Raw genomic sequence first — 10,920 nt, 5'->3', positions numbered from 1 at the left:
AGAACATGCCATACTGGGTCAGACCAAGGGTCCATCAAGCCCAGCATCCTGTTTCCAACAGAGACCAAACCAGGCTACAAGTACCTGGCAAGTACCCAAAGGTGGCTTGATCAGCATACATATCCCAGCTGCCCTGAGGAAATGTAAGACTGAAACACCCTGCAGTGCCATTGGCCAGAAAGCTAACTGATGATAATGTGTGCACTGATTGGCCCTGGAGACAGAGAACTTGCGCTGAGGGTTCTGGAACTCTCCAGTCTGGGCTGGGAGTGCAGAGGGAGCAGATCTCTGTGCTGAGGTCCTGCTCAGCTTCTGTGGGCAGCCTTTTCCTGAGCTCCCCAGGCGCTAAATAGGTAGTGAAACGTGTTTGGTTATCTTTTACTATTTAATTCTTGTTGTTTTACCTGTTCGTGTTTGCATATTAAATCTTACTTTTTGTGAATAAACTTATTAGTTTATTAGCGCTGCCTGTCTTGGACTGATTAGCAATTCCAGGATTATTTGTATTTGGTCTGTGGGTGTATTTCTAAGAGCTGTGTGACCAATGCTCAGAGGTAATCAGGAACCCAGTTGGTGGGTGGGAGGTTGCCAGTGTAGAAGCATTTGCACAGGTACAGGGTAATGCTGAGGTCTTACATGACAGCATGACCTCGGGGGTTCAGGTAGTGATGGCCACGATCCCGCTGCGGCGCACATGGGTTTGCCTTCCTAGCGAAGAACTGACATTGCCTGCGTCGTCCGTTCTGCTCCTTTATGACTCCTGGATGAGACAGCAGAGGAGTGGGCCGCTTTAACCTGCTATCTGATTGCAGACCGCCCGAGAGGCTGTACATTTATGTATTTGGGTGTTTTAAGGTTCGATATACAGTTAGGGTTTTAAATAGGGGTGGGGGACGGAGAGGGGTAAGGGGTGCAATGGTTGGGGTTGGGAGAGGGTGAGTGGTGAGGGGTGTTCGGAGAAACGTGGCAGAGTCCACACCCCGAGGGGGTCTCCCGCCTGGCCGGAATACCTAAATATGTTTCCAGGCTTGTGGTTTTCTCTGGTGTTACCTTGTCTGATCTCTTCTGCACCTGTGGCTAGTTGGAGGGTGGGGCGGGGAGCTGAAAGGAGTGCGCATGTTGTGTTGGTGGTTAAAACGTTAAAATGCAGACAATTGTACATTTTGATGGCTGGGAAGTCGGTTTATGTAAAACTAATTGCAACCTGGGACTGTCAGGTTGTTTTTTTCCCCCATATCCTTGAACCTAGGTGAAGCTGACTGCGTTGAGTGTGAGCATTATTGCATCCTCTACTAAGCAAAAAAGGATTTTCCAGTTTCCTTAGCAAATTCAGGCACAGATTGCCTGTTTCCAGCAGACTCACCTTACAGATACCGAACATGATAAGCTCCATAGGGAGCGGGTGGGCCCAATCTGTTATGCATCTCACAATTCACAAAGTGTGCGTATCATGATTCATGACTTCGAGGGTACAGGAGCCTGTCAAAGACCCCGATGGGAGGGAAGCCTGTATGAGCAGAAGCCAAACAGGGATCAAAACTCTTTTAATCACAGGCTCATGAAGATAATGGTGGAATCTGTCTCTGCCAGAGCTGGGTTTGGTGGACGTGCGGCCTATGCTGCGCCCGAGCACAGAGACTATACCTTTCTCTCAAATGCGCATTTAGATTTCTTCTCCGCGTGGCTGGTTTTATGTGCAAAGCTGGGTGAGCAGATGGTTTACTGTGCCACATGGGCGACCGCGGTCCAGTGGGAATATCGCTCAGTCGGTGGGGACTGAATCTATCCATGTTAGATAGAGAGGACTTTCTGGAGCGGGCCCGAGCTGGTCTCATCGTAAGGAGGCATGTACAGTAAGCCAGCGGTGCTCTGGGAGACGCTGAAGTCAGTGCTTAGGGGACAAAACATTAGTTATTCTGGTCACTTAAAGAAAACCCATATGCAGTCTACTCTCTAGAAAGGAAAATCAAGTAAACAGAGGCCAGGCACAAACAGGGATATTCGAAAAAAAAACAAAAACAAACCCCTTGGAATCAATTACAACAAAGTAGAAGGGAACTTGAAGCCTTGCATACTGATGGGCTGGAGTAGGCTCTTTGCTTCTCTAGACAGAAGTGCTATGAGCATGGAAACAAAGCTGGCAAACACCTAGTTAATATGTTATGGAAAAAATTAAGAGATAATTTAATTACTGGTATTCAGACTTCGGATGGCCGGGTCTCCTTTTCACTAAGGGTCATTAATATGACCTTTAAATCATTTTTCTCTGACTTGTATTTAGGTGAAAACTTAGGTGCACAAGAGATGATAGAGGTTTGCCACCTTTGCACCAGGTAGGCATGTTACCTTGTGATCCTCATGCCCACCAGCTACCCAGCTATCTACATTTCTAATAATCAGATCACCAGTTATAATGATTGACTTAATCCTTTCCTCCTGGGCAGTAGCCCTAGGAAACACATCCTCGCTGTGAAAGGACAATGCATAACCTAGAGAGCAGGTTCTTGCTACAGGATCATTTCCTGCTGCACCAGGTTGATACTTTCCAACCATGAGACCTTCCTCCTCCAAGGCAGCACCAGGGCTGCCAAACTGGAGTTGGACCTTGACTACTATGTCCCTGAAGGTCTCATCTAAAAACCTTTCTGTCAGCCTCAGCTCCTCCAGGTCTGCCACTCTAGCCTCCAGAGATTGGACTCATTCTCTGAGAGCTAGGAACTCTTTGCACTGGGTGCACATACAACCTCTCATCGGTGGTTAAAAAATCATACATGTGGGGGTCAATGATGTCACCAGCCTAGATGGCTGCTTGAGATTCCTCTCCCTCCTCTAGAAAGTCCTAACAGTGTTTTTTCAAACCTGCAGTGGATCTTGAGAGATTGAAATTGCCCTTGTGTGCTGCTGAAAGTATGGTGATGTCTACCTGGAAGAAAACTGTCAATTTAAAACAGTTTTCATTCTCAAAACTCAGCGAAGAGCTCAGCAGTATGGACTGCAACTCAGGGCCTACAGAGAATGTCAGGGCTCCACAGTCCTTGTCCATTGACTCTGATCTGCCCTCGCATGCCGAGTTCCGCGAACGGTTCTGTGACTTACGAAAAGTTATTGGCAATGATAAAGTGGAGTTGGTGGCTCTAATGTCGGAACTCCAAGAAGAGTTTTTAGAGATCCGGAGGCGTGCAGATGGACAAGGCGTGATACTTGATGCACATGAAATTCAAATTGAAGACCTTCAGAAACAATGCTCTGCTCTCCATGATGACAACCTCTCACTCTCAGAAAAGCTAGAAGACATTGAAAACAGGTCCCGGCAGTGTGGCCTCCATTTCCGAGGACTAGCAGAGAGTCCTAACACGGCAGACTGTAAGGCCTTAATCCAGTAATTTTGTGCCTTCTTAATGGACTCTGAGGACGCCTTGGCCTTTCCACGACTACATGATATTGCTATTGAAAGGGCTTACCTGGCCCTGGGCCAACATGTAGGAGATCGCCCGCATGATATCATCGTCTGTTTTCATTCCTACACTACAAAAGAGCAGATATTCACTATTGCGAGGAAGAAGAGAACGTGGGCCTGGAATACCCATGAAGTCGTCATTTTTGCGGTCATGGTGTGTAAGAGAGCCGAGATGTGACCTGCAACATCAGTTCTTCAGAGGAAGAATTGCAAATACAGATGGTCATTTCCCTTTGGCCTAGTGCTTATCATCAATGGGACCACATATAAAACAAAATCGCTGAGTGAGGCGGAGGTCATTTTGAAAGACTTGGGTTTTGTGATGGTGGCCTCCAGTGCTCTCTCTAAAGATTCATTGCCACACCAGGAAGATCGTCCCTGCTGGCAGCAGGTAGACAAAGGAGGACGCCGACTTCAGCATAATTCCAACTTCCTGGGACACTGGAACCCGAGTTTTGTTGCTAATTATTTATAATCCCATGCTTTTTTATGCCGAGTTTTGCTTTGAAGGGCTATGGGTTGTATTGGACCTTTTGATTTGATATGTTTCTTAGGACTTAAGGGGGGAATCCTAAGGTTACAATGCTTTCTCCCAGTTTCTTGTTTGCTCAGAGCTGAGCAGCTACTATTCGGGGAGGGAGAGGATAGTTATAGTGTGGGTAACCTCATGGGGTGGCAGTCTCTAAGCAGTACAGTGCGAAAGCGCTCATTTCATGGGGAATGATGTCTTGGATTCCCCTTGAATGTTATAATGTGGTTTCTTCTTTTACTTTCCTGGGTTTTTTGGAGGCAAATAAGATCTTTTTTTTATACCATCCATGTATTAGTTCCATTATTCCCTAGATGGCATTGTTCAAACTTTATTCCTTGAATGTGAAGGGATTAAACACTTTTAGAAAGTGAAAGTTATTATATTCTGACCTGCTTTATCAAAAGGTCTCTATTGCCTTCATTCAGGAGACCCAGTTGAAGAGGAGGCATGAGTACTTAATGGCCTCTCCTTCATTTCCCAGACAGTTTTTCTTTGCTGCATCTTAGGGCCATAAATCCTCAGGGGTGGGTATACTTTTTTTCTTCTCAATTTCCTTGTCATATTATGCAGAATTTTGAGGATCTTCATGGCAGATATATTATTGTTATCATAGAGGTGGGGGGATGAAACCCTCACCCTGGTTAATGTACACTCCCCTAACACAGACCAAGGCCCATTTTTTGAAAATCTATCAGTTGTTTTGGATGCCAAGGTTGAGGGTTAACTAATTGTCAGAGGAGACTTTAATATGTCCCCTGTTCCGCAGTTGAATACCTCTTCAGGTGTTGGGCAAATTCCTAAATTATCTAGGTGCAAATGTAAGCAATTTATGTCTAGCAGAGATTTAGCTGATTTGTGGAGAAATAGATACCCTAAATCTAGATGCTATACCCTTTACTCAGCCACCCATAATGTATATTCTTGGATTGATCACTGGTGGGTGGATATGCTTTTGTTCCTCAAGTCATTCATACAGACATAGGGGTTATATCGTGATCTGACCACACCCCGATATGGTTAGACCTATCTCTTCAGGACATAGAGGTTGTCACTTTTGGAGACTTAACGACTCTATTTTGGCTAATGAATCTTATTGCTACACCCCTTCAGGGGGTGAACAGCATAACAGTCTGGGTGAGACTTCCCTTATAGTGATATGGAAGTGCCTTAAGGCAGTGGTGCTGGGGCACTTAATATCCCTGGCATCTTTTTGGAAAAAGGAGTATACCCGGCAGCGTAATCTTTTGGTGACCAGGATTGCTGATATTGAACATTTGCACCACCAAACTTTGAAGCGCTCCTTATATCTACAGCTTCAAGCTCTAAGGGGGGGGGGGGGGGGGGGGGAAACTTCATGCCATGGATGCTGACCGTATTGCCCACCAATTATATATGACAAAACAGATGCATTTTGAATGGGAGACAAGGCAGGGAAACTTTTGGCCTGCAAATTAAAAAGCAAAATCTGCCAGCAGCAAATAATCAAAGTGAAAGGTTTGGAGGGCCAGTTATTGACTTCCACTTCTGAAATTCGAGAGGTTCTCTCAATTTTATAGTAATCTGTATGCCCCTGATGTTAGCATCTCTGGTGCAGTGATTACTGATTTTTTACAAGATGTTCCTTTATCGTGCCTTTCAGATGAACAGCACACTGTATTGAATAGAGAAATACCAAATGGTGGAGGTTTTACAGGTCATTCAGGATTTATAAAGTTAATAAATCCCCAGGATTAGATGGTTTCTCTTCAAAATTTTATAACATTTTTGCACCATATATAGTTGTACCTCTGACAAATATGTTTAACTCCCTAAGACAGGAAGCATCTTTTATGATAGGTACAAACATTGCAGGAATAATGGTTCTGGCCAAGTCTGGGAGGGATCCCTCATTGTGTGGGTCTTACAGACCAATCTCCCTTTTAAATGTCAATCTTAAAATCCTGGCCAAAGTCCTGAAGGTTTTTATCAACACTTTGATTCATGTGGACCACGCTGGTTTTATACCGCAACGTTTGGCAGCAGATATCGTGTGTAAAATTATAGATATTTTATGGTATGCTTCCAGGACTGAAGTCCCGACAGTCTTATTATCTATAGATGCTGAGAAAGCTTTTGATTTAGTACTCTGGGAGTACCTGTTTAAGGTTTTAGAAAAAAATGCACTTTGGCCGGTATTTTATAGGTTGGCTACTTAAGCTTTATGATAAGCCTCAGGCTTGTGTAAAGGTAAACAGTGGATAATCTGAACCCTTCTTTGTCACTAGGGACACGTGTCAGGGGTGCCCATTATCTCCTTTCTTCTTTGCAGTATTCTTACAGCCACTGGTGATTAGGATCTGGAGGAATGCTGTCATTCATGGGGTTCAGACTGGTGACAAGAGCATACAAACTCTCTCTATTTGCCTACCAAATCCAGGCCGCAGGACTCGCTCCAAGAAATTATGGCTGTATTGCATAAATTCAGCAGTTTTTGGGTTTAAAATCAATCTCGAGAAGTCTGAGATTCTTAACATCTCTGTTCCCAGTTCAGATATCTTGGCTTTGCTTAAGGTCTTCCCCTTTAAATGGGCCAAGCATAGGCTTAAATATCTGGGGATATATTTGGGTCAGCGATTAAATGATTTGTTCAAGTTTAATTATATTCCCCTAGTTAGCACAGTCTTTAAACATTTATAATGATGGGACAGGATTGGTCTATTGTGGCTTGAACATAAGATATTGCCCAACTGGGTCCATCAAGCCCAACATCCTATTTCCAACAGTGGCCAATCCAGGCTACAAGTACCTGGCAAGTACCCAAACAATAAGTATATCCCTTGCTATTGATGCCAGTAATAGCAGTGACTATTCTCTAAGACAACTTGATTAATAGCAGTTAAGGGACTTCTCCTCCAAGAACCTAGCCAAACCTTTTTTAAACCCAGCTACACTAACTTTACTAACTACATTACCTGGCAACAAATTCCAGAGCTTTATTGTGCGTTGAGTGAAAAAAAAATTTCTCCAATTAGTCTTAAATGTGCTACTTGCTAACTTCATGGAATGCCCCGTAGTCCTTCTATTATTTGAAAGTGTAAATAACCGATTCACATCTACTCATTCAAAACCTCTCATGATCATAATCTCTATCATATCCCCCCTCAGCCGTCTCTTCTCCAAGCTGAACAGGCCTAACCTCTTCAGCCTTTCCTCATAGGGGAGCTGTTCCATCCCCTTTATCATTTTGGTCACCCTTCTCTGTACCTTCTCCATCACAACTATATCTTTTTTGAGATGCGGCGACCAGAATTGTACACAGTACTCAAAGTGCTGTCTCACCATGGAGCGATACAGAGGCATTATGATTTTCCGTTTTATTCACCATTCCCTTCCTCATCATTCCTAACATTCTGTTTGATTTTTTTTTTTAATTTATATTTTATTGAGTTTTCAAATAATATAACAAAGAAATACTTTGTAAGGAAATACAGAAATTCAATTTTCAAAAGAAAAATGTATCATTAACATAGCACTTCTTCTTCCATATATATAATCTGAATATATGGATAGAAAAGGAAAAACATTAACTGCTTTACATTGGGAATACTGAGGGGAGGATATCTAAGGAAAATATAAGGAGAAATTCAGAAATCATATCATGTCATATTTACTGCTGATAGGAACCCTCAATGTATATGTCCCCAATTATACAAGGTTATGTCCCTCCTTCCAGAAACTGTCTCAGTTGTTCAGGCAGAAAAAAGATATAGGTATTCCCCACATATTTTATTACACACTTGCACGGAAATCTGAGAAGAAAAGTCGCGCCCTTGGCCTGAACCTCGGGCCGCATATTAATAAACATTTTCCTCCGTTGTTGGGTGGCCCTAGAAAGGTCTAGGTAGACCCTAACTGTGGCCCCCATAAAGGGAGTATTAATGTTTTGAAAATAAGCTTTCATCATAGTAGCTCTATCTGGTTCGGTGAAGAAGGACACAAACAAAACTACTCTTTCTATCACTTCCAAGCCTGAATTTTCCAGATACTCTGTGATAGGGATGTGAATCGTTTTAGGACGATTAAAATTATCGTCCGATAATTTTAATATCGTCTTAAACCGTTATGGAACACAATACAATACAGATTCTAACGATTTATCGTTATAAATCGTTAGAATCGTGAGCCGGCACACTAAAACCCCCTAAAACCCACCCCCGACCCTTTAAATTAAATCCCCCACCCTCCCGAACCCCCCCCAAATAACTTAAATAACCTGCGGGTCCAGCGGCGGTCCAGAACGGCAGCGGTCCGGAACGGGCTCCTGCTCTGAATCTTGTCGTCTTCAGCCGGCGCCATTTTCCAAAATGGCGCCGAAAAATGGCGGCGGCCATAGACGAAAAAGATTGGACGGCAGGAGGTCCTTCCGGACCCCCGCTGGACTTTTGGCAAGTCTCGTGGGGGTCAGGAGGCCCCCCACAAGCTGGCCAAAAGTTCCTGGAGGTCCAGCGGGGGTCAGGGAGCGATTTCCCGCCGCGAATCGTTTTCGTACGGAAAATGGCGCCGGCAGGAGATCGACTGCAGGAGGTCGTTCAGCGAGGCGCCGGAACCCTCGCTGAACAACCTCCTGCAGTCGATCTCCTGCCGGCGCCATTTTCCGTACGAAAACGATTCGCGGCGGGAAATCGCTCCCTGACCCCCGCTGGACCTCCAGGAACTTTTGGCCAGCTTGTGGGGGGCCTCCTGACCCCCACGAGACTTGCCAAAAGTCCAGCGGGGGTCCGGAAGGACCTCCTGCCGTCCAATCTTTTTCGTCTATGGCCGCCGCCATTTTTCGGCGCCATTTTGGAAAATGGCGCCGGCTGAAGACGACAAGATTCAGAGCAGGAGCCCGTTCCGGACCGCTGCCGTTCCGGACCGCCGCTGGACCCGCAGGTTATTTAAGTTATTTGGGGGGGGTTCGGGAGGGTGGGGGATTTAATTTAAAGGGTCGGGGGTGGGTTTTAGGGGGTTTTAATGTGCCGGTTTTTCGATTTTTCGATTTTTAACGATTTTTAACGATTTTTCATGATATTTTACCCCCCCAAACGGCAACAATACGATTCCCTCCCCCTCCCAGCCGAAATCGATCGTTAAGACGATCGAGGACACGATTCACATCCCTACTCTGTGATGCTTTCTAAATCCACCCTGTTTCCACCCATAGGTAATTGTGTAGACACACTTTTAACAGGTAAAAACAAAACTTTCTTTAAAGAAGGGTGCGATTCCACAGGGATATTTAGAACCTCAGACATGTATCTTTTAAAGGTCAATAATACTGGTTCACCCCACAGCACACGGAGTCAACGATTTCAATGAATTATCTATCATGATGTTATGGCTGCCGGCCACGACCTCCTGTGACCGGCAACCGCTACTTACCGCCATTCCCTTTCTAATAATTCCCAAAATTCTGTTTGCTTTTTTGACTGCCGCAGCACACTGTACCGACGATTTCAATGTGTTATCCACTATGACACCTAGATCTCTTTCTTGGGTTGTAGCACCTAATATGGAACCCAACATTGTGTAATTATAGCATGGGTTATTTTTCCCTATATGCATCACCTTGCACTTATCCACATTAAATTTCATCTGCCATTTGGATGCCCAATTTTCCAGTCTCACAAGGTCTTCCTGCAATTTATCACAATCTACTTGTGATTTAACTACTCTGAACAATTTCGTGTCATCTGCAGATGTGATTATCTCACTCGTTGTATTTCTTTCCAGATCATTTATAAATATATTGAAAAGTAAGGGTCCCAATACAGATCCCTGAGGCACTCCACTGTCCACTCCCTTCCACTGAGAAAATTGCCCATTTAATCCTACTCTCTGTTTCCTGTCTTTTAGCCAGTTTGCAATCCACGAAAGGACATCGCCACCTATCCCATGAATTTTTACTTTTCCTAGAAGCCTCTCATGAGGAGCTTTGTCAAACGCCTTCTGAAAATCCAAGTATACTATCTCTACCGGTTCACCTTTATCCACATGTTTATTAACTCCTTCAAAAAAGTGAAGCAGATTTGTGAGGCAAGACTTGCCCTAGGTAAAGCCATGCTGACTTTGTTCCATTAAACCATGTCTTTCTATATGTTCTGTGATTTTGATGTTTAGAACACTTTCCACTATTTTTCCTGGCACTGAAGTCAGGCTAACCGGTCTGTAGTTTCCCGGATCGCCCCTGGAGCCCTTCTTAAATATTGGGGTTACATTTGCTATCCTCCAGTCTTCAGGTACAATGGATGATTTTAATGATAAGTTACAAATTTTTACTAATAGGTCTGAAATTTCATTTTTTAGTTCCTTCAGAACTCTGGGGTGTATACCATCCAGTCCAGGTGATTTACTACTCTTCAGTTTGTCAATCAGGCCTACCACATCTTCTAGGTTCACCGTGATTTGATTCAGTCCATCCATAAGAACATAAGAACATGCCATACTGGGTCAGACCAAGGGTCCATCAAGTCCAGCATCCTGTTTCCAACAGTGGCCAAGCCAGGCCATAAGAACCTAGCAAGTACCCAAAAACTAAGTCCATTCCATATTACTGTTCCTAGTAATAGCAATGGCTATTTTCTAAGTCAACTTAATTAATAGCAGGTAATGGACTTCTCCTCCAAGAACTTATCCAATCCTTTTTTAAAAACAGCTATACTAACTTCACTAACCACATCCTCTGGCAACAAATTCCAGACTTTGTGCGTTGAGTGAAAAAGAACTTTCTCCGATTAGTTTTAAATGTGCCACATGCTAACTTCATGGAGTGCCCCCTAGTCTTTCTATTATCTGAAAGAGTAAATAACCGATTCACATTTACCCGTTCTAAACCTTTCATGATTTTAAACACCTCTATCATAATCCCCCCTCAGCCATCTCTTCTCCAGGCTGAAAAGTCCTAACCTCTTTA

The sequence above is a fragment of the Rhinatrema bivittatum genome, chromosome 2, assembly GCF_901001135.1.
Source record: "Rhinatrema bivittatum chromosome 2, aRhiBiv1.1, whole genome shotgun sequence".
In the NCBI taxonomy this organism is placed as follows: domain Eukaryota; kingdom Metazoa; phylum Chordata; class Amphibia; order Gymnophiona; family Rhinatrematidae; genus Rhinatrema; species Rhinatrema bivittatum.
This window is presented reverse-complemented; position numbering follows the sequence as displayed.